Source organism: Hevea brasiliensis, chromosome 8 (genome assembly GCF_030052815.1).
Source record: "Hevea brasiliensis isolate MT/VB/25A 57/8 chromosome 8, ASM3005281v1, whole genome shotgun sequence".
In the NCBI taxonomy this organism is placed as follows: domain Eukaryota; kingdom Viridiplantae; phylum Streptophyta; class Magnoliopsida; order Malpighiales; family Euphorbiaceae; genus Hevea; species Hevea brasiliensis.
In genome coordinates, this window is record NC_079500.1 from 23928107 (window position 1) to 23952032 (window position 23926).

The window sequence follows — 23926 nt, forward strand, 5'->3', positions numbered from 1 at the left end:
CAATGAAAATGCAGCCTAAGGTGAAGAGATTATAAATGCTAATGTGCCTAGGGGAAGTATGATGGATCATGCTTTTCCTCGTTTTGATGACTTGAGAGAAAGCATAGCAAGACCAAGAATTGATGCAAATAGCTACAAGATGGATTTTGTAGTTCTTCAAATGATTCAAAATTCCCAATTTGGGGGACATCCTTCTGAAAATCCACACACTCATCTAAAGAAGTTCGCTATGATTTGTGATATGCAAAAACAACCTGGAGTGTCTGATGATGCAGCAAGATTGAAGCTATTCCCGTTCTCTTTGAAAGATAGAGCATTGGATTGGCTTGATTCTTTACCTCACAATTCCATCACAAATTGGGAGCAACTCACTGATGCATTTCTTGCACAATATTTTCCACCTGGAAAAACTCAAGAATTGAGGAATCAAATGACAGCTTTCAGACCAAGAGAAGATGAAACTCTCTATGAGTCATGGATGAGATGGAAGGAATTAGAGAGACAATGCCCACATCATGCCATTCCAAAATGGATGATAAATCAGAATTTTTACACAAATGTCACTCCTGCAATTAGAGGGATTATTGATGCTCAAACAGGAGGAGAATTTATTATGAAGCATGAAGATGAAACTTATGAGCTATTGGAGAAAATTGCAAAGAATACTCATCTTTGGAGTAGTCCAAGAGGACCAGCTCCAACTCAGAAGAGGCAAGCTGCTGGAATGTATGACCTTGATCCATTCAACATGATTAATGCAAAGTTTTACAAATGTTTTGGCTAAGAAGATGGAAGATTTAAGTATGTTGGTTAGTTCATCATCATCATCTGGAAGTTCACAATAAGTTGCTTATGCAGAGGGAACTACCAGCTGTGGAGTAGACTATGGAGAGCAAGCAGCATATGTTGGTAATTATGGAAACAAGCAAATGGGGAATCCTTACTCTCAAACTTATAATCCAACTTAGAGGAATCATCCCAACTTTTCATGGGGAAATCAGCAAAGTCAAGTTTCAAATCAGAATTTTCAACCACAACAGTAATAAGGAATTCCATATCAGCAAAATAGGCAACCATTGCCTAATTTTCAGCAGAAAAATATGAATCCTCCACTAAAACAGCAAGAACAAAGTTCCACCACTGAAGCTTTATTGCAACAGATTCTTGCTAACCAAACTAAGCATGATGAGGAGATGAGAGAGATGAAAGCAAGGCTAGAACAGATGCAAACACATAATAGAATGCTGGAAAATCAGATTGCACAACAAGCATCTTCCTCAAGTACCAAGTCTTTTGGAAAACTTCCAAGTCAACCAGAAAACCCAAGAGAGCAGTGTCAAGCTATTACTTTAAGAAGTGGGAAAGTTGTAAATAATGATAAGAGTGAAAAAAATGAGAAAAGTGAAAATAGTGAGAAGAGAGAAAATGAGAAAGAAATTGATAAGAGTGAAAAATAAGAAAGTGAGAAAGAGTGTGCAGAAAAATGTAAAGAGAAAATTGAAGAGAAGGAAGAGAAGTATATACCTCTAGAGCCTTACAAGCCACAACTTCCCTTTCCACAGAGATTTCACAAAGCCAAGCTTGATAAGCAATTTGGAAAGTTCTTGGAGGTCTTGAAGAAGCTTTACATAAATGTGCCTTTTATTGATGCTCTTTCACAAATGCCCTCTTATGCAAAATTCTTAAAAGAAATTCTCTCAAACAAGAGGAAACTTGAAGACCATGAAACTGTAGCTTTGACAGAAGAATGTAGTGCTATCCTCCAAAGGAAACTTCCTCCAAAGCTGAAGGATCCAGGGAGTTTTTCAATTCCATGCCACATTGGGGAATCATGTTCTACAAAAGCTTTATGTGATTTAGGGGCTAGTGTTAGCCTCATGCCCCTCTCCATTTATGAAAAGCTCAATATGGGAGATCTTAAGCCAACCCACATTTCTCTTCAGTTAGCTGACAGATCAATTAAGTATCCTGAAGGGATTTTGGAGAATGTGCCTCTGAAGGTTGGGAAGTTCTATATACCTGTTGACTTTGTCATCTTGGACATGGAAGAAGATTATAATATCCCAATTATCTTAGGAAGAGCCTTTCTAGCTACAGCAGGAGCATTGATTGATGTTAAGGGAGAAAAATTGACTCTTAGAGTTAGTGAAGATCAATTAGTTTTCAATATTAATAACACTATGAAGAAGCATCATTATGAAGCTGATACTTGCTTGAGAATTGATATAGTTGATGAGTTAGCAAAAGAGCACTTTAGAAAGAGCTATCCGAATGCTTCTCTTGAAAGTTGTCTTATCCATGAAGGGAGTGTCAATGATGAAAATCCAAAAGAGGCTGCATTTGCACAACATTTGAATAGTAATCCACCTTGTCCTATGGCACCAATCTTTCAAGTTGAGCAAATGGAGAAAAGTGAAGTAAAGCAACCATCTCTCAAAGAAAAAGATGCACCAAAGGTTGTCAAGAAAGAAATGGTCGGATTTTTAGATAAAGCAACAAGGATCTTCTCATGTGATGGAAAGAAAATGAAATATAGATTCATTGAAGAACCTATTGGAAACAGAGGCAATAAATTCCAATTTCAGCCACCATGAAACATGAAAAGAGTCCAGCTAAGGACTATAAATTAGCCCTCTTGGGAGGCATCCCAAGTTCTTTTATTTTCCTTTTTTATTGATTTACTTTTATTTACATTGCTTTTGTTTTTATCTTAAATCTCCCCAAATTCAATTTTTGACATTGTTGAATCTTGTCCCTTATAGATGTGTTTCAATGGAGGAAGGTTGGTGAACTGCTGGGGAGTTATTCTTAATCTGAAATTTTATCCTTCAACTCTCCCAAAATTGATTGATTTTTGCTGCATAACCTGTGCAGGTCTGCTACCTGGTTTATGCAGAGAGGAAAAATGAAATTTGCAGCAAAGGAAGGGTCTGCAGCAGATGACTTATGTTCTTGGTGAGGTTAGTGTGTAATTTTTAAGTATTTGTGCTTATAATGTTAATATGGTGGTAAGTGAGTCATTTTTGCAGTTTTGAGCCTATTTGGGTTGTGAGATTCAAGGTGGACATATTGCATTTTCTTGGCAAAACTTGGGGAGTTCATTCTCATTTGTGGATAGATGCAACTTTATGCAGATTTTATTGAGTTTTAATGTGCTAAATGTTGATTTGCAGAATTTGAGTCAAAATGGCATGGGTCACAAAGGCCTTTTATGCAGGATTCACTTCTACAAGCTTGTGTGATGTAATTTTGATGGATTTTGTATATATTGATGTGTTTTTGGTGATAATTTCTTATGATTTATGCTTCATAGAATTATATTTCTTCATTCTAGGGTATTTTTCACACTTGCAAATCATTTTCAATTGTTCTCTCAATCTTGTTGAATTGTGCATAAGTAACTGCATAACTTATGCAATCCTGCATAACCACAATTCTTGCCATTTTCATCTCTGTTGCAACTGCATAAGGAGGTGCATAGCTTATGCAACTCTGCATAGCCACATTTTTATCAAATTTCATACCTGCCGAGACTTGCATAAGTGTGTCCATGACTTATGCACTTTTGCATGACTTCAAATCCTGCATTTTTTCTTTCTGCCGAATTCTGCATTTTCTCTTTAAAGTTTGCTTGAGGACAAGCAAAAGTTTGAGTTAGGGGGTATTTGATGCATACATTTTGCATAATCATTTAGGTTTAATTTCATAGCCATTTTATTTGATTATTAGTCACTTTTAGCTAATTTCATTAGTTATTTAGTTAGTTTTTCATAATTGTCAATTTTAGATTAATTTGTAATTTTTACTTTATTTTGTAGGAAAAATGGTATTTTTGATGGACTAAAAAGAAATTTTGCCATTGAGGAGTGATCTCTACAGCCAAAGATGCCAAAAACAAGTTTCAAAGTTGAAATATGCATTGGCCAAATTGCGCATAACTTGCCGCATAAGCCATGCAGATCTGCATAAGGAGAAAAATCACTATTCCAATACCTGCCGAATTGTGCATAAGGAGAGTGCATGGCTTATGCAGATTCACGCCCCCTTATGCAATCTCACAGAATTGTGCATAACCTACGCACCTGGTCATGCAGTTTTGCATAAGTGAGCCAGAAACCAGCTGAAAACTTGCATAAGGGACGGCATGACTTATGCAGTCCCATAAAGATTTCATTAATGTGCTGGCAGAAGATTCCTTCAGAAAATCTCTCCTCAAACACACCATTTTAGGGCTCCATGTCAAAAAATGCTATAAATAGCCTCATTTCCCATTTTAGAAAGGAGGAGAAGAAGGAAAGGAAGAAAAGGGAGACAAGAGGCAGCAGCTGAAGAGTCACAATCACCTCCCACACCATTTCCAACCAGATTTGGAGATTTCTTTCTTTTCTTACATTTTTCCTACATTTCTAGTGTTGAGCTTTTTGTTTCTTAGCTTAGATTAAAGCTTTATTTCCATATAAACTCAGAATATCTTGTAAATATTATGGGTAGTGAGTAGTTTTAATTAGATTATGGAGTAAGGGTTGTAATATTTGAGATATTTTGTGGATTTTGATTGGGTAATCCATATTTTGTGGTCTTAATGAGTTTTATTCATTTCTTGTGTGCTTAATGACATGCTTAGTGTAGGATCCCATTAAGTGATGTTCTTAATCCATGGTTAAGGCACCGAAAGGAGAAGGCCTTGTGATAGATAATCAAGGAATTGGACTTAATTAACTTAGATCTAGAAATAGACTAAGGATTAAGAGGATTCACAGATTAATTAAAGAACCTAATGGGTCTTAATCAACTCTAACTCCACGAAAGTAGGATTAGATTGATTAAGGCACTCTTTATCTCACTCGAAAGGGTATTCAAAGGATTTAAGAATTAATCTCCTTAAAACCCGAAAGTTTCACAAGATTGGATAACCAATTTGAAATCCCAAAATAGCTCGAATATGAAATCCCGAACTCTGGAATCGCCTTTTTATCATTGTTAATTTCTAATCAAATTTAATTGCTTGCCATTTTAAATTTTGCCATATTTCAACTTGCTTATTTCAAATTGATGCAATTTTAGTTTAATTAATACATTGTTGGATAGATTATTAATTTTGCACATATAGATTTCATACTCCAATACCCATCAATTTATTGCTTTGATTTCAAAAATAGTTCAATTTAGTCAACTTTTTATATCAAAAATTCAATCATTAACACAACTCCTCGTGGGAACGATATCTTTTCTATATTACTTGTACGACCCGTGCACTTGCGGTTGCACCACATCATTTATACCCTTGTAATTATTTGATGTAAATATTTTAATGTTGTATGTATCAATGTAAAGTTGAGCAATTATATAATAAATTATAATAATATATTTTTTGTATTTAATATCTGTAAATTAAACTTGTGAATGTAAATTAGCTTTATTGAATGAAATGAGGAAATGTTTTGAGATGATAAACTTGGATTAAATTGTGGAATTATTTTGATGTGGAATTGACTTGAGTTATGTTGAGTTGAGATTATTTGGAGGTTGGGAGTTGTGGAAAAATTTATTGGAAGTGTTTTTACAGGTTTTTGAAGAACTGTTTTCTCCAAATACAGACGGCACTCTGTCGAAATTTTTATAAAATTTGCGGAAGAATAAAATGGACAAAAATTTTTACTAATTTTGAGACTTCAATTAAATGTTTTAATTCCTACCAAAATGCTCACCACTTCCAAAATGTAAGAAAATGGTTTTAAAATCCCTTGTGGTAGTATACTTAATAAATTATCGGTAGGTGAAGTTCAGTAGTTTATTAGGTATTCTACGGGATCATGTTATGCCTTACAGAGGGGTAAGGTGTGACATGTTTTAGTGGTATCAGAGCATGGTTTTATAATAAATTTTGACTATTTATGTCAATATTTCTTTGATAAGTACAATTGCTCAAGTGTCTTTGATTGATACATATGACATATTTACATCATGAATATGCACTAATGGAGGTCAACCTCCTTGTGTTTGATCTCAAGAAGTAGGAAATTTTTGGAAAATGGAATGAAAGAGGGAGATCATTCCGTAGAGCAATCTGTCGAGGCTGAGGTCCAAGGGGAAGCCCCAGCACTCCAGAACGTGAGTGGGTCAGCCACTCCAGCTCCTACTCCAGCACCGCAATTTTCTGCCCAGTTTGCACAGCAGATGGCTGCATTTTTCAAACAAATGGCCAGAAATGTGCCACCCCAAGCTCAGATGCAAGCACCTGTAGCACAACCACAGCCCTCGGCTCGGCAATATGAAAAATTGATGAAATTTGGGGCCACCGAGTTTAAAGGCACTATGGATCCACTGGAGGCAGAACAGTGGTTAGAGCAAATGGAATGGGTTTTCAGGAAGCTGCAGTGTGCAGAAGAGCTGAAGTTCGAGTATTCTGTTTCTTTATTGCAAAGGGATGCATATGAATGGTGGAAGACCATCCCCCATAGCTTGGTAGAACCTCCAGTCCTTACCTGGTTAGACTTTTTGAGAGAGTTTCGACAGAAGTGGGTTCCTGATGCTTATGTGGATATGAAATTGCAAGAATTCTTAAGTCTGAAGCAAGGGGACAGAACTATAGCAGAATTTGTTTCCAAATGCCTAACTTGTCAGCAAGTGAAGGCAGAGCATCAAGTACCAACTGGATTATTACATCCACTACCAGTGCCAGAATGAAAATGGGAGAGAATAACTATGGATTTTGTAATGAGACTTTCGAGGACACAGAAGAGTCATGATGCAGTTTGGGTCATTGTTGACAAACTGACTAAGTCTGCTCATTTTCTGCCAGTTCAGATGGACTACAGTTTAGAAAGATTGGCCAAGTTGTATATAGATGAGATTGTGAGACTGTATGGAGTGCTAGTATCCATCGTATCAGACAAAGATCCTAGGTTCACTTCTAGATTCTGGGGTAGTCTTCAGAGAGCCCTAGGAACTAGATTGAACTTCAGTATGGCATTCCACCCACAGACAGATGGCCAATCTGAGAAGGTAATTTAGATATTGGAGGATATGCTACGGGCTTGTATGATTGAGTTTGAGGGCAGTTGGGACACACACTTGCCTTTGATTGAGTTTGCTTACAACAATAGCTACCAATCAAGCATTGGGATACCTCCATATGAAGCTTTGTATGGCAAAAAATGTAGAACCCCATTGTGTTGGGATGATGTGGGTGAAAGAAAGATGATTGGACCTGAAATTATTCAGCAGACTGAGGAGAAAATCAGGGTGATCAGAGATCGATTTAAGACTGCATCAGACCATCAGAAGTGCTATGTTGATCTGAAGAGAAGGGATATTGAATATGCAGTGGGTGACAAAGTATTCCTCAAGGTTTCTCCTTTGAAGAAAATTATGAGATTCAGCAAAAAGGGGAAACTGAGTCCTCATTTCATTGGGCCTTATAAGGTTCTGGAAAGAGTGGGTCCTTTGGCATATCGATTGGCACTACCTCGAGAGTTGGAGAAGATATATAATGTCTTTCATGTGTCCATGTTGAGGAGGTATCGATCAGACCCATCTCATGTACTACTAGTGGAAGAAATCGAAGTGAATCCAGACCTCACATATGAAGAAGAACCCATAGAGATTCTAGCTTATGAGGTGAAGCAGCTACGGAACAAGCAGATACCGTTGGTAAAAGTGTTATGGAACCATCATTCGGGCCAAGAAGCTACTTGGGAACGAGAGGAGGACATGAGGAAACAACAGCTGTTCAGAGATTGATACTAGGTAAAATTTCGAGACGAAATTTATTTTAAGGGGGGGAGAATTGTAACGCCCCTATTTGCATAGCCTGGTATATTTCACTATTCCGGTGACCGGTGTCGGTCTGGACAATTAAGGGGATTAGAACCATACTTAAGATAACTAGATAAGCCCTGAACACAAATAATTAGTAATTGCCAATTAGTTAAGTATAAATAATAAAAACAAAACATAAGAAGTTAAACGAGCCAAGAGTCACAGCGATGGGTGACCTTCTCGGTAAGGACTGCGAAGTGAATTTAAACTCAAATTTCAAACCGTAAAATGTGACACTGCGGTCCTTAGGACCATTACGAACACAGTGGAAAAGAGAAAATCACGAAAAAGAATTGTTAAGTCAGTCAAATAATTAGGTCAGGGAGCTAGAAAAAATATTGAATTATTTGCAAACCGGGTCGAACCTGCGAGGGGCCATTTGGTCAATTAACCCCGAGAGCTGACTCCTAACCTAACTGTCAAATAAAATCGGAGAAAAGGAAATGGGAATCAAATTAAAGAATTAATGGAAAAATTAAAAAAAAAAAGAAAATGAAAAAGTAAAAAGAGATGACATCATGCATGACATCATGCATGATGCCATAAATATTATAATTAAAATTTATTTAATTTAATTTATGGTCTTCCTAATACACATAAAAGAAAAGAAAAAAAAATAAAATTCATTCTTCTTCTTCAAAGTTAAAAAACGTCCATCTCTCCCTACCTCTCTCTTTCTCCATTTTTCCACCATTAACATGCTTTTAAAGCTTGAAAAACTTAGTTTTGCCCCATAAGTTTAACCCTAAACCTTAACAAAACTTGCTATCTCAACTATAAAAGAAGCTTGAAGATGAAAGAAAAAAGAAAAGAAGAGATTTGAAGGGAGAGAAAATCCTGCATAAGGTTAGTAATTCAAACTTCAATTTTTTTTTTGTTCAATTATTGTGTTTATAGTTGCATTAACTTAGAAATATGATTAAAATGAAATGAAAATAGGTATTAGAGGACTAGATGGAAATTCTAGCAGCTAGGGTTTGTGATGGAAATGCATGTGTTTTGATTGAATTAAATATGTTAGGAAGCTTAATTGATTTGATAAATGATGTTGGTATGCTTTGAATCAAGTAAATGTAACAAAAATGTGAATTAGGGTTTGGACCTAGGGTTTTGGAAGCCAAAAATTGGAAAAATGGTCAAATGGTATGTTTGACCTTGTTTGAGGTAAGAAATGGTCATTTGTGACCAATTGAGATGTGTTGGAAGTGTTGGAAGTAAGAGTGAATTCGGATTGAAAATGGCCATGCTGCAGGCAGCAGGACCAAGGTCCCTTTGAGGGAACAAAACTGAAAATTTACAAGTCCAATTGATATGAGACCAATTGAGAATGAAAATAGACACAAAATGACACAATTTTCATTTAGGAATCATGCCCAAAAAGTGACCAAAACCTAGTGAACAAATTGACCAAATCTGGATTTTTGTAGTCTGACCTGTACAAAAATAACCAAATGAACAGTATTTTTTCATTTGGCCATAACTTGGGCTAGACAGGTCTAAATGACCTGAAATTTTACTAGTAAATAGCTGAGATATAGACCTAAAACTTTTATGAAGAACACAAACCCAAATTATGCCCTTAACCAAGTCCTTTAGCCACTCAAATTTGGTGACCTAAAACTGCCAGAACTAGAATTTGCCCAGAAATCTGGGTTAAGTCCAATCTAGCAGCCATGATTCAAATGGCTATAACTTGAGCTACAAAACTCCAATTAGAGTGATTAAAAAAGAAGAATAAAGTTAAGACAATAGGGAACATTTTCTATGAAGAAAATTTTGCCAAATTCTAACAGCAAAATGACCAATGGATCAGTGCAACCTAAGACACCAAAACTGAAAATTTGCAATTTTGCCTAAAGGACCTATGTTTTGAGAAAATGACCAAAACCAACAAGTTTGGTAATCAAAATGTGGTATGTGGGTGAAGTTGGAGTTTTCATACCTATTAAGCCTTAGAAAGTCAACAAATTAACTTGAATAGTATCATGAATAGTAACCTCAACATGAAATTTGCAAGAATGTAAATTTAAACATATTAGAATTAGTTATTGGAATTATTATGAAGTAAAGATACTGAGACACTATAAATTTTGTGTTTCAGCTAAAAAAGACTTGGAAGGTCTGAGAGACTAAGTGAATGCCTAAAGGCGACTCACGTCAGGTTTGTACACAATAAACCCTATTTAAGCATTTTATCCTTGAAAATTTGATTTAGTACGCATTATAAGTTTAAGAATTTTTGTGTTGCCACTTTGTGATGAAATTGTAACTTTGGAAATTGATTTGATTTTTGTATGCAATATTTGAATAAAATATTTGAAATGGATTTTTGATTCACACTTAGCATGACAGTACCTTATTATTCCTCTCCCAATTATGGGATTGAGATAGATTATTTTCCTCCCTCTCTGGGTTACCAGTTGTGGTTGTTGATCGGATAAGTACTCATTAGCTAGCTAGTCACCTCCCTCATTGATTTCGATTAGTGGGGTTGTAGATTGCTTTGTCGTGATGTACAACATGGCATTAATCGGAAATTTTGTGTCATGGCTTAAGTTGTGTATGAATTGGCAACATTGTGTTTATTAAATTATTTGATCCAAAAATTTTGCTATAATGAGTTTTGATAATTGGTGAAATGTAATTGTGCAACATTTAAATTGTGTTTTGTCAATGAATGATTTATGTATTGTATTTTAAATTTTTATTGTGCACCACTGAGCATTTTTATACTCAACGATAGCTTGTTTTGCTGTCGCAGATAAGAGCAAGGAGAAAGCAGCAGGGTGAGCTGCTACTGATATTAAGAACTTCTTGATCACTTTTGTACGGGTATTTATTTATATCCTTATAATTATTTGATGTAAATATTTTAATATTGTATGTATCAATGTAAAGTTGAGCAATTGTATAATAAATTGTAATAATATATTTTTTGTATTTAATATCTGTAAATTAAACTTGTGAATGTAAATTAGCTTTATTGAATGAAATGAGGAAATGTTTTGAGATGACAAATTTGGATTAAATTGTGGAATTATTTTGAAGTGGAATTGACTTGAGTTATGTTGAGTTGAGATTATTTGGAGGTTGGGAGTTGTGAAAAAATTTATGGAAAGTGTTTTTACAGGTTTTTTAAGAACTGTTTTCTTCAAATACAGACGGCACTCTGTAGAAATTTTTATAAAATTTGCGGAAGAATAAAATAGACAAAAATTTTTACTAATTTTAAGACTTCAATTAAATGTTTTAATTCCTACCAAAATGCTCACCACTTCCAAAATGTAAGAAAATGGTTTTAAAATCCCTTATAGTGTACTTAATGAATTATCGGTAGGTGAAGTTTGGTAGTTCATTATGTATTCTACGGGATCATGTTATGCCTTACAGAGGGGTAAGGTGTGACATGGCTAATCCATGTCAATTAGTCGAGTAATGAGATTGTGTACCAAGTGTTTGTTGATATGTATCAATGGATCTATTAGCAAAATTAAGTGGAGAATGTAACGCCCTCACTTTAGGTAGTCTGTACATTTTATTGTTCTGATGACTAATATCTGTTCGGATAGCCAGGATATCTGAAACTACACTCAAACTAGAGTGAGGAAACATAAATTGGCTGAATAAAGACTAAGTAAAATTAAAGAAAAGTAAAAGAAGCGAAGTACAATTCGGTTAAACAAGCCAGGGTCACGGCAATGGGTGACCGTACTGGGAAGCGATTGTGAAGACAGCTGCTGACCCCAGACCCGCGAGGAACCCTAGGAAATTATTTTTGGGACTAAATTAGAGGATTTATGAAGATTAAATGACATTAAAAATGTTAAAAAAAATTGAAGAAAATTAGTTAATAGGTACAGATCAAAAGTAACCCGATGAGCCTAATGAAAGAGGTATTTTGGTCATTTCAACCCCAGAGTTGAATTTTGACCTAAATGCCAATCAAAATGAGAGAGAATAGAATAATTAAAATGAATTAAAACATGAATTTATGTAATGAAAAATGGAAAAGAAAAGGGAAAAGAAAGAATTAAAAATACAAATATTAATTATGACATCACTAAAATTTAAAACCAATTAAATTGAAACACCTACATAAATAATAAGACAAAGTTATTTAATCCCTTCTTATCATCAAAACCATCATCTTTCTCTTCCATTTTGAGTTGGCCGAACCGCTTAAGCCTCTTTTCCACCATTGATTTTCAAGCTTCCAAGCGTGATTTCCTCCATTTTCTTCCCATAAAAACCTAAACCATCTTCATTAAAATTTATCCCTACACCTTAGAGAGTTTATTAGTAGTAAAAAGAAGTAGAAAATTTGAAGTTTTGAGAGCTTGAAATTGGACACAAGCAAGGTTAGTGCACCAATTATACTCTCTTTCATTTCTAAGTATGATAAGCATGCTTAATTACTGTTCAAATTTTGTTCAAATTCTGTCCAAAACTTGACCAAATTACTGTTCCAATACGGTTGACCACACATTGAACTCAGAAAAGTGACCAAATGAATAGTATACATTCATTTGGCCATAACTCCCTCTAGACAGGTCCAAATGACTTGAATTTTATACTATTGGAAAGCTTAGACATAGGACTATAACTTTCATGAAGAACACAGAGCCCAGAAATGCCTCTAACCAAACCAAATTTCTGACCCAAGTTGGGACACAAAAACTATCCAAAACCATATTGTCCAAAAAGTACTGGACATAGGCCTACCCGACCAGTTTTGGTAAAAATGTCATAACTTGATCTAAAAAAATCCAAAAGCAATGAAATCAGTGGAAAATTTTTTATAAGACATAGATCTACAATATTGATATTTTGACTAGAACCCAGAACCTAAGGGAACTAGGCCAATTTGCTAGAACAAGTTAGGACATCAAAACCTGGAATTTGACTAAACCACCACTTGTCCCCAGAATAGTTTTATAGCATATCTCATACTAGGAAATCCCAAATGGGATGAGCCAAACTATTCTGGAAACCTAAGAGATAGGGCTTCAACTTTGATTTAGAAACTTTTCTCAAAATTTGAGTGTAAGAATCCTAAAATGGGAGTCAAAACCACTGACCTGAACCTGAAATCCGGTAGACACAGGGTACCTAAGTCCAGGCCAGTTAATTAGCTATAACTAATTCTACAAAACTTGAAAAATTGTGATTCAAAATTTTAAGTGAACATAAGATATAGGGTAACAATTCTTATGAAGAACATTAGGCCTAAAAGTGGCTATAATATGCCTAATTAATTAGACAAAAATAGACTCTAGAATCTGCCTAAATCTGGACCTAGAAAGAGACCATGAACCAGTTGTAGTTATTTGACCATAACTTGAGTTCTAAAACTTCAAATGACATGAATAAAAAAATGAAAACAAAGAAAAAACAAAGAGGAGCAACTTCCATGAAGGAAGTGTGGCCAAACAATGGCCACACCTTAACCAATTTGTTAGGTGAACTTAAGACATCAAATCTGGACCTTGAGAAAGGTTCATAAAATGACTTGTTATATGATATGAAGTGAATCAAAATTAATTATTAAACATAAAAGTGACATGAATATGCATTTGGGACTTATGTTCCCATTATAAGTAACATGAAAATGTTATTAAATACAACTAACACATAATATGAGACTATAAATACCTAATAACATTAATTTGCCCAAAGTATACCTAAACTTATTTATATAGCATGGATCGATTGGTATAACAATTAGGGACTGCATGTGACACCCCTTACCCGACTACAGTGTAGCCGAGCAAGTTATGCCACTCAGTGTGCCGGAGTACTCTATTTTATCTTAATTCATTTTTATCGTAGTTTTGAATATAACTTGTGAAATATAATTCATTTATTGAAATTGTAATTTATTTGAGGTTCTGAAAATTTTAAAGAAAATCCGGCAGAGTACCGGCTAAAAATGGAGAAAACAGTTCTTCGGAACCTGTGAAAAACACTTCTAATAATCATATTCATCCATTCACAAACTCCAATATCAAGATCTCAATATTTTTCAACCACTCGTTTCTCAATCATTCATCACATGTGATAATCATATATAAATTACAGATAAACATTCAATTTTCCATTTATAAACACAATTCTCATTATTTACATGAACATCAAATTACATTTCGTAAGTTCATTTACACATGAGAAAATAAAATCAATTACAAAATACCAAAATGACACCTAGTGTCCTACCAATGCACTGCAGACGGTGAGGTGACACAGACACTATGCAGAACTGTGAACGGCCTTACCCAATCTGTGGTCTACTGGGCCCTCTGTCCAAATCTTCAGTACCTACGCGTTGCAAAAGCGACGCGCTAAGCATAAAGCTTAGTGGTGTAATAATAAAATAAAAGAAAATAGCAGAAAATAAATGTGTATTTAATGTATATGCCTTATTTGGTTTGCATTTGTATATCCCTTTTTTTATTTTTTTCTTTTCGTTAACTTTGTCCACTTTCATTCATTTGGTTGCCCAAGTAACCTATACTGGACGACTGGACTGGATAACGGGTCGTTGGCACTGGACACCGCGGTGCCTCGGGCCGTCATACCATGGGACGCAGAACGTCAACCACGTATGCAGTCAGTATGGCTAAAAAGCCATGAATACGGGCATAAAAGCCATGAATACGGGCATAAAGCCATGAATACAGGCATAAAGCCTTTCGCAGTACTGCTAAAACAATACCCTATTGGCATGCCAAACTATCCAATCCGACACACATGTCTAGGCAATACAAGGGCACATAATATCATTAAATGTTCATAAGTTTTATTATTTCATTTTATGTTCCAATTATCGTTCATAGTATTTTAATTTTATTTATAGTAGAAACATAAATCTTCAAATCTCATTTTTATATAATTTATGCATCATCATACCATTCACGTTAATTGCAATTTACATCAATCAATTTTCATGTACCATTTGTACATCGAAATATTTCCATTTCTCTCATGATGAGAGCAATTAACTCATTTACCCATCCATGTGATTCATCTAATCGTTATAATATTTATATGAATTAGTATTCACATTATTACCTCTCATGTACCAATTTTTGTACAAGGTATTATAATCCTATTTGAAACAAAGACATAAATCCTAATGATAACTTTATCTCATTTATACTCTAAACAATCCATTTGTGTTAATTATATTTTATATTTCAAGTTGTATTACTTATGTAATATGTGTCATTTTGTTTACTATTCACCTTACTAGTCAACCAAAATGTTGACTTTTTCATACACAATAAATTTATTGAACCTAAGTTCTCAAAGATACCACATTTTGCATTTAAAACTTGTTGGAATAAGTCACAAATACCATTTCCAAACTTAAAACCAAGAGGGCAGAATTTTCAGTTTTTGTGACCCAAATTTACTGTTCCATTAAGCCCTGTTGCAGTGGGAATTTGAGGAAATGGTAATCATGAATGTTGTTCCTTATTTTGTCTAATTGAATTTCCTTTTTTGAATCACTCCATTTGGAGTTTTGTAGCTCCAGATATGATCCAAAAACCACAGCTGGCCGGATTGCCAAACTGCAGAATTGACCATATCTACAGTAACATGAACAGTGAATGCCACTGCCATTTGGGTTAGGTTCTGGTCATAATTTGGGATAGGTTTCTTCATGAAAGTTGTTTGTATATGTCTGAAATTGTTGCTGTAAAGATTTCAGGTCAATTGACCATATCTACAGTGAGTTATGGCCAAATGAACAGTTACTGTTCATTTGGTCATTTCTGCAGGTGCTGTTGCAGGGTATCCGGATTGGGGCCAACTTTTAGTCCTCCTACTTTGGTCTTTTGGGCATGGTTTCTTCAGCAAAAATGTGCCATTACAAGCCTAGTTTCATGTCCAATTGGCCAAACACCAATTGGACCTACACAGCCAAAGTTATGGCTGTATAAGTGGACTAAAATCTCAGTCACCTTGCTGCTGTCTTTAGGCAGCCTACACATTCACTTTGCCATGCATTATTTCAGTCCAAATTGTGGTCAACTTACCTAAAATGGTCACTAATTGACCATTAAAATGTTCTCTAACAATTTCCTAAGCCAAGTCAAATTTTCACTCTTAAAACCCTAGCTCAAATTCAAGGGTTACACCAATTACCTTAGTTAGCATACCAATTCATTATACTTGTGTATATGTACCTTAAACATCATTTCTAATCCACTCTAAGTCCAACAAAACACTCATTTCTATTCCTTCAATAGGGCTACCGAAATTTATGGCATTCATACACATAATTTTTATTCATTTTAGTTACAATTCCTTACTTATTTCAAGTCCCTTAACATAGAAATCAAGAGCTTTAGGTGTATATATGCACTAACCTCTTTGCTCAACTTATTGAGCTTGGGAAAACTCTAGAATTCCTCCTCTTTGTGGCTGCCTAGAGCTTCCTTAGGGTGTATAGGTTAATTTTTGTGAAGATAACTTAGGGTTTTGGGGTGAGGGTTGAGAGATCTTCAAGCTTGAGTGAGGAAGAAAAATGGAAGTTTTCTTCTTGGCTATGGTGCGGCTGAAATGGGGAAGGAGATGGCTGCTCACGTTTTTCTTTTCCTTTGGTCTTTGTTTTGTCTCTTTTAAGTATTTAAGAAAGCTTATTAGCTTGTGATTGGTTGGTAATTTATAAATGACATCATTATGATGTCATAAATTGCTTTATTTTGATTTTTCTTTTCTTTTCATCACTACTCAATTTCGATTTAATTTTTAGTAATGTTTCTTCATATTTTATGTCATATTAATTATTTACTTAACTGGACATGTCGGCCAAAAATTACCTCTGAAGGCGAAATGACCAAAATGCCCTCCGTTTGGCTTAACGGGTCAAAATTGTCTGTACCGATTGAAAAATTTTTCTAGGTATTTTCTTGGCATTCTAATGCCATGGGAACCTCAATAACCCTTTTCTGGAGTCCCAAAAATTATTTTATAATTTTTCCCCCAGGTCTAGGGCTCCTCGTTGCGAGAACCGCAACTTCTCTCTGAGTTACCCCTCGCTAGGGCACCGGCTCATTTAACTTGCTTGTATTTTATTTCTAAAATTTTTACTAAATTTTTCTTATTAATATTTGAGTTAATTATGATTCCTGACTTTAGTTTAAATATTTTTCCGGACGTTCTAGCTGTCCGGACCGACACCGGTCACCGGAACAGTAGAATGTAGGAGTGCTACCGGGAGGGTGTTACAACTCTTCCCCTCTAATTTAAATTTCGTCCTCGAAGTTTACCTGACTTAAGTAATCGGGGAGTTGCTACCTCCCTGTTTCTTCACTTCCTTGTATCGCCTCATCAGTGTCTGGGTTTGGCTCTTTCTGAGCTTCCATAGCATATACTTGTGGTGCCACCATGACTTCAGGCTTTTCAACTGTCTCAGAAATAATCTTCTGTGAAATGTCACCAAGCCGCTCTACCCAATCTTTTACCCCTTTGAACTATAGGGGAAGATCTATCAACTTGTACCGGAGCTATTGAACCACTCCTCTGAGGGCAATCTCTTATGAAATGATCCGTAGCCCCACACTTGAAACATTCTCCAGTTAACAGTCGACACTCCCCTCTATGTCTTCTACCACAATGCATACATTCAGGCACTGGGGTTGATCCCCTTGTTATTGTGCCCGGGGAACTAGCTATAGATATTCCAATCTGGTCTCTGTTGTCCCGTGTCTGATCTTGTGAACCAGAACCCTTAAACTTCTTACTATCAGTAAGTATATTTGACTGTCCTGGTCCAAATTCCCTCTTACGCTGCCTATCTTTCCTATTTTGTTCATTCATTCTCACTTTCTCCACTTTTAATGCAGCTTCCACTAGCTTGGTGAAGTCAGTGATTCCCAAGGCAGTGAGCTGGATCTTGATGTTATCATTTAGTCCCTCTTCAAATCTCTTACATCTTTCAGCTTCATTAGGGACTATCTCCCTTCCATAGCGGCTTAATCGAACAAATTCCTTCTCATATTCGGCCACTGACAACTGTCTCTGCCTCAGGTTAATGAATTCCCTTCTTCTCTCTTCCGTATACAAGACTACATATTTCTTCTTAAACTCGGAGAGAAAGAAGTCCCAAGTTACTATTTCCTGCTGTACTTCACTGGACACCGTGTCCCACCACTCGTATGCATCATCTTGTAACAGAGATATGGCAGCTTCTAGGTTTTGCTCTGGAGTGCAGTGGAGTTGTTTTAGAACTCTGCCTGTTCTGTTCAACCAATTCTCGGCTGCAACAGAATCATCTTCTCTCTTGCCATAGAAGTCCACTGCTCCAAACTTTCTTAGCCTTTTCAGGTGTGATTTACTGTGTAGAGTGTGGTGGTGGTGGTGGTGCCGGCATTACCCGGCCATTTGTCTAAAGAAATCGCCATTTGTTGGAACATGGCTGTGGAGGCGAGCGTGCTCTGCTGAATCAGCGGAGCAGTTCTCCCATGCCCCAGCCTCACCGCCGCAGTGGAGCATGACTCTCCAATTCCTCCTCGACTGCTCTCTGTGATGAAGGGTCCATATCCTATTCAAAATAAGAAAGACAAACAGATCTGCATTAGTGTCACCTCGACTCTTACAAATGCAATGCATGGTATGGACTCAATCTAGGCCCAGAAACGCCTAAACCGTGCTCTGATACCACTAAATGTGACACCCCTTACCCGACTACAGTGTAGCCGAGCAAGTTATGCCACTCAGTGTGCCGGAGCACTCTATTTTATCTTAATTCATTTTTATCGTAGTTTTGAATATAACTTGTGAAATATAATTCATTTATTGAAATTGTAATTTATTTGAGGTTCCGAAAATTTTAAAGAAAATCCGGCGGAGTACCGGCTAAAAATGGAGAAAACAGTTCTTCGGAACCTGTGAAAAACACTTCTAATAATCATATTCATCTATTCACAAACTCCAATATTAAGATCTCAATATTTTTCAACCATTCGTTTCTCAATCATTCATCACATGTGATAATCATATATAAATTAGAGATAAACATTCACTTTTCCATTTATAAACACAATTCTCATTATTTACATGAACATCAAATTACATTTCGTAAGTTCATTTACACATGAGAAAATAAAATCAATTACAAAATACCAAAATGACACCTAGTGTCCTACCAATGCACTGCAGACGGTGAGGTGACACAGACACTATGCGTAATCGTGAACGGCCTTACCCAACTGTGGTCTACGGGCCCTCTGTCCAAATCTTGATCTACCTCAGCGTTGCAAAGCGCGCTAAGCATAAAGCTTAGTGGTGCAATAATAAAATAAAAGAAAATAGCAGAAAATAAATGTGTATTTAATGTATATGCCTTATTTGGTTTGCATTTGTATATCCCTTTTTTTTTTTCGTTAACTTTGTCCACTTTCATTCATTTGGTTGCCCAAGTAACCTATCTTTGACGATCGATCGATAACGGTCGTTGGCACCGACACCACGGTGCCTCGGGTCGTCATACCATGGGACGCAGAACGCCAACCACGTATGCATCGAGATGGCTAAAAAGCCATGATATCACATAATCGGCATAAAAGCCATGAATACGGGCATAAAAGCCATGAATACGGGCATAAAGCCATGAATACAGGCATAAAGCCTTTCGCAGTACTGCTAAAACAATACCCTATTGGCATGTCAAACTATCCAATCCGACACACATGTCTAGGCAATACAAGGGCACATAATATCATTAAATGTTCATAAGTTTTATTATTTCATTTTATGTTCCAATTATCGTTCATAGTATTTTAATTTTATTTATAGTAGAAACATAAATCTTCAAATCTCATTTTTATATAATTTATGCATTCATCGTACCATTCACGTTAATTGCAATTTACATCAATCGATTTTCATGTACCATTTGTACATCGAAATATTTCCATTTCTCTCATGATGAGAGCAATTAACCCATTTACCCATCCATGTGATTCATCTAATCGTTATAATATTTATATGAATTAGTATTCACATTATTACCTCTCATGTACCAATTTTTGTACAAGGTATTATAATCCTATTTGAAACAAAGACGTAAATCCTAATGATAACTTTATCTCATTTATACTCTAAACAATCCATTTGTGTTAATTACATTTTATATTTCAAGTTGTATTACTTATGTAATATGTGTCATTTTGTTTACTATTCACCTTACTAGTCAACCAAAATGTTGACTTTTTCATACACAATAAATTTATTGAACCTAAGTTCTCAAAGATACCACATTTTGCATTTAAAACTTGTTGGAATAAGTCACAAATACCAAGAGGGCAGAATTTTCAGTTTTTGTGACCCAAATTTACTGTTCCATTAAGCCCTGTTGCAGTGGGAATTTGAGGAAATGGTAAACATGAAAGTTGTTTCTTATTTCGTCTAATTGAATTTCCTTTTTTGAATCACTCCATTTGGAGTTTTGTAGCTCTAGATATGGTCCAAAAACCACAGCTGGCCGGATTGCCAAACTGCAGAATTGACCATATCTACAGTAACATGAACAGTGACTGCCACTGCCATTTGGGTTAGGTTCTGGTCATAATTTGGGGTAGATTTCTTCATGAAAGTTGTTTTTCTATGTCTTAACTTGTTGCTGTAAAAATTTTAGGTCAATGGACCATATCTACAGTGATTTATGGCCAAATGAACAGTGAATAGTTACTGTTCATTTGGTCATTTCTGCAGGTGCTGTTGCAGGGTATCCGGATTGGGGCCAACTTTTGGTCCTCTTACTTTGGTCTTTTGGGCATGGTTTCTTCAGCAAAAATGTGCCATTACAAGCCTAGTTTCATGTCCAATTGGCCAAACACCAATTGGACCTACACAGCCAAAGTTATGGCTGTATAAGTGGACTGAAATCTCAGTCACCTTGCTGCTGTCTTTAGGCAGCCTACACATTCACTTTGCCATGCATTATTTCAGTCCAAATTGTGGTCAACTTACCTAAAATGGTCACTAATTGACCATTAAAATGTTCTCTAACAGTTTCCTAGCCAAGTCAAATTTTCACTCTTAAAACCCTAGCTCAAATTCAAGGGTTACACCAATTACCTTAGTTAGTATACTAATTCATTATACTTGTGTATATGTACCTTAAACATCATTTCTAATCCACTCTAAGTCCAACAAAACACTCATTTCTATTCCTTCAATAGGGCTGCCGAAATTTATGGCATTCATACGCATAATTTTTATTCATTTTAGTTACAATTCCTTACTTATTTCAAGTCCCTTAACATAGAAATCAAGAGCTTTAGGTGTATATATGCACTAACCTCTTTGCTCAACTTATTGAGCTTGGGAAAACTCTAGAATTCCTCCTCTTTGTGGCTGCCTAGAGCTTCCTTAGGGTGTATAGGTTAATTTTTGTGAAGATAACTTAGGGTTTTGGGGTGAGGGTTGAGAGATCTTCAAGCTTGAGTGAGGAAGAAAAATGGAAGTTTTCTTCTTGGCTATGGTGCGGCTGAAATGGGGAAGGAGATGGCTGCTCACGTTTTTCTTTTCCTTTGGTCTTTGTTTTGTCTCTTTTAAGTATTTAAGAAAGCTTATTAGCTTATGATTGGTTGGTAATTTATAAATGACATCATTATGATGTCACAAATTGCTTTATTTTGATTTTTCTTTTCTTTTCATCACTACTCAATTTCAATTTAACTTTTAGTAATGTTTCTTCATATTTTATATCATATTAATTATTTACTTAACTGGACAAGTCGGCCAAAAATCACCTCTGAAGGCGAAATGACCAAAATGCCCTCCGTTTGGCTTAACGGGTCAAAATTGTCTGTACCGATTGAAAAATTTTTCTAGGTATTTTCTTGGCATTCTAATGCCATGGGAACCTCAATAACCCTTTTCTGGAGTCCCAAAAATTATTTTATAATTTTTTCCCCAGGTCTAGGGCTCCTCGTTGCGAGAACCGCAACTTCCCTCTGAGTTACCCCTCGCTAGGGCACCGGCTCATTTAACTTGGTTGTATTTTATTTCTAAAATTTTTACTAAATTTTTCTTGTTAATATTTGAGTTAATTATGATTCCTGACTTTAGTTTAAATATTTTTCCGGACGTTCTAGCTGTCCGGACCGACACCGGTCACCGGAACAGTATAATGTACGGAGTGCTACCGGGAGGGTGTTACACTGCAGATTGCAGTACTGCCCACAGGAATAATCATTGATAGATAATATATGTCTAAGATGGTTGTTCTACTGGCTTTATGCCTGCCCATTGGCCATTGTACCTGATTTTATTTATGGCTTTATGCCTGCCCACTGGCATTGTGTCTGACATAACAGATGTATACATGTTAGACATACGGATGTTTAACTAGTATACTCCCGTGTGTCCAGTCTTTATAGTCTGTCATTGGTTACTTGGGCACAGATATGTGTAATACACTTTAAGTTTAAATAAATACATGAAGAAAGTACTAATATGGGTATAATAAGATCGAATATGTAATATATGAATAAAAAGATCCCGATAAATTGTTTGCTCTCAAAGTTTCATAAATATGTAATTAATTCAAAATTTTAGTAAATTTTATATGGAATAATTATTTCAATTATTACTTATTTTTATTTCAATTATTGCACCACTAAGCAGAAATACTTAGTATGATGGATTGTTTCCTCGCGTGGTACAGGAGACTACCACCAGCAGTCACAGCAGCAGTAGACTCTAGCTAGGATCTTGATCAGATCTGCTACAGTGTCAGTGTCACCTCAACAGACCATTTTGGTAGGGCTTATATATATTTAGGTTTTTGCATTTTGGTTATTGTATGTAAGTAAACTATGTACATCATTTTGTGAATGTAAATAAATTGTAAATTATCGTATACAAATTTTATATGAATGTATGAAGTTTATATGAATGAAATCAAATTTATTTTCTTAAAATTTTATATGAGCTATGATATGATATAATGCATGGAAATTGATATGAGCAACGAGATGATGTATGAGAATATAAAAAAAAAATAAAATGTTTTTAAGAGGTAACAGTGGAATCCGCCATACACTGAATAAAATAAAAGAGGCTCTGTCTGGGTCTCCATAAAAATAAAATAAAAAAAAATTTTACTCGTAAGATAATATAATTAAATAGACATTAAATTAATATTATACATGGCAAGGCAGGACAGGGTGCTCTGGCACCGAATGTAGCACACATTGCTCAACTACACTGTAGACGGGTGAGGGGCGTTACAAAGAATTTCTACTTTTATAAATTTTCATTTTGGCTTAGTCAATATGTTTTAGCTTAGTCATTGTTGCGTTCAAGTTAGAGTTTGGTATTTCACTAAAATTTGAGTTTTTGGATTGGGAAATGGCTGGTTTTTTATTCAAGATGTTAGGGATCCATAATAGGATTATGGAGGAGGTCATTGGTATTAGAAATTATGATTATTATCAGTTTAGGTCAGTGATGTTAGCAATTATTTAGGGTAATACCATGTGTGTTTAAGGGGAATCCAAAATTTTGTCTACACAATGGCAGTTAATATAAAGAATGAAAATAGATGTGTCAACTATTGTTGATTATATCCTAGGTTTTATAAGTTTAAGTCTTGACTAATGCAATTTCAAGTGTCTTTGACTACAACCCACAAGCTGCTAGTTTTAAGCATTACAACTGTTTAGTACAAAAAATAAAAAACTAAGGGCTACAGTTCATTACTTCCTTTCATTGCCCTCCTTTGGTGGGACCATAACTAAGTAATGGTTTTTTCTATGTTTTAGAGTGTTAATTTATTGATTACTAAGCCTCAAATACCAAGGATTTAAGGAAAATTATATAAAGAATGGAATTGGGCAGAGACTAAAACAGTCATTTTTTAGAATAGGGGCATGAAATCTTTATTCAATGCCACTTAATGATCTACTTAGGGGAGCCTTCGTATGCATATGAAATATGATAGCTTCTTTTGTTTGATTGAGTCATTTAGGTTGAGCATATTTTTAGAGAAACTAATTTTTGCATTATTTTCTTAGCAAATTATGCATCACTTTTATCATAGGGTACTCATCAGTTTGATTATTCCTCTCCAATAAAGTTATCTTATTAG

General features: G+C 35.4%; 1 non-coding gene across 1 annotated transcript; it reads right to left on the bottom strand.

Annotated features, from left to right (window-relative positions):
- Positions 1-415: 415 nt before the first annotated feature.
- On the bottom strand, positions 416-522 carry LOC131182594 (small nucleolar RNA R71). Its single transcript, XR_009150858.1, has one exon. It is a non-coding gene; the product is annotated as a small nucleolar RNA R71 (small nucleolar RNA).
- Positions 523-23926: the final 23404 nt, after the last annotated feature.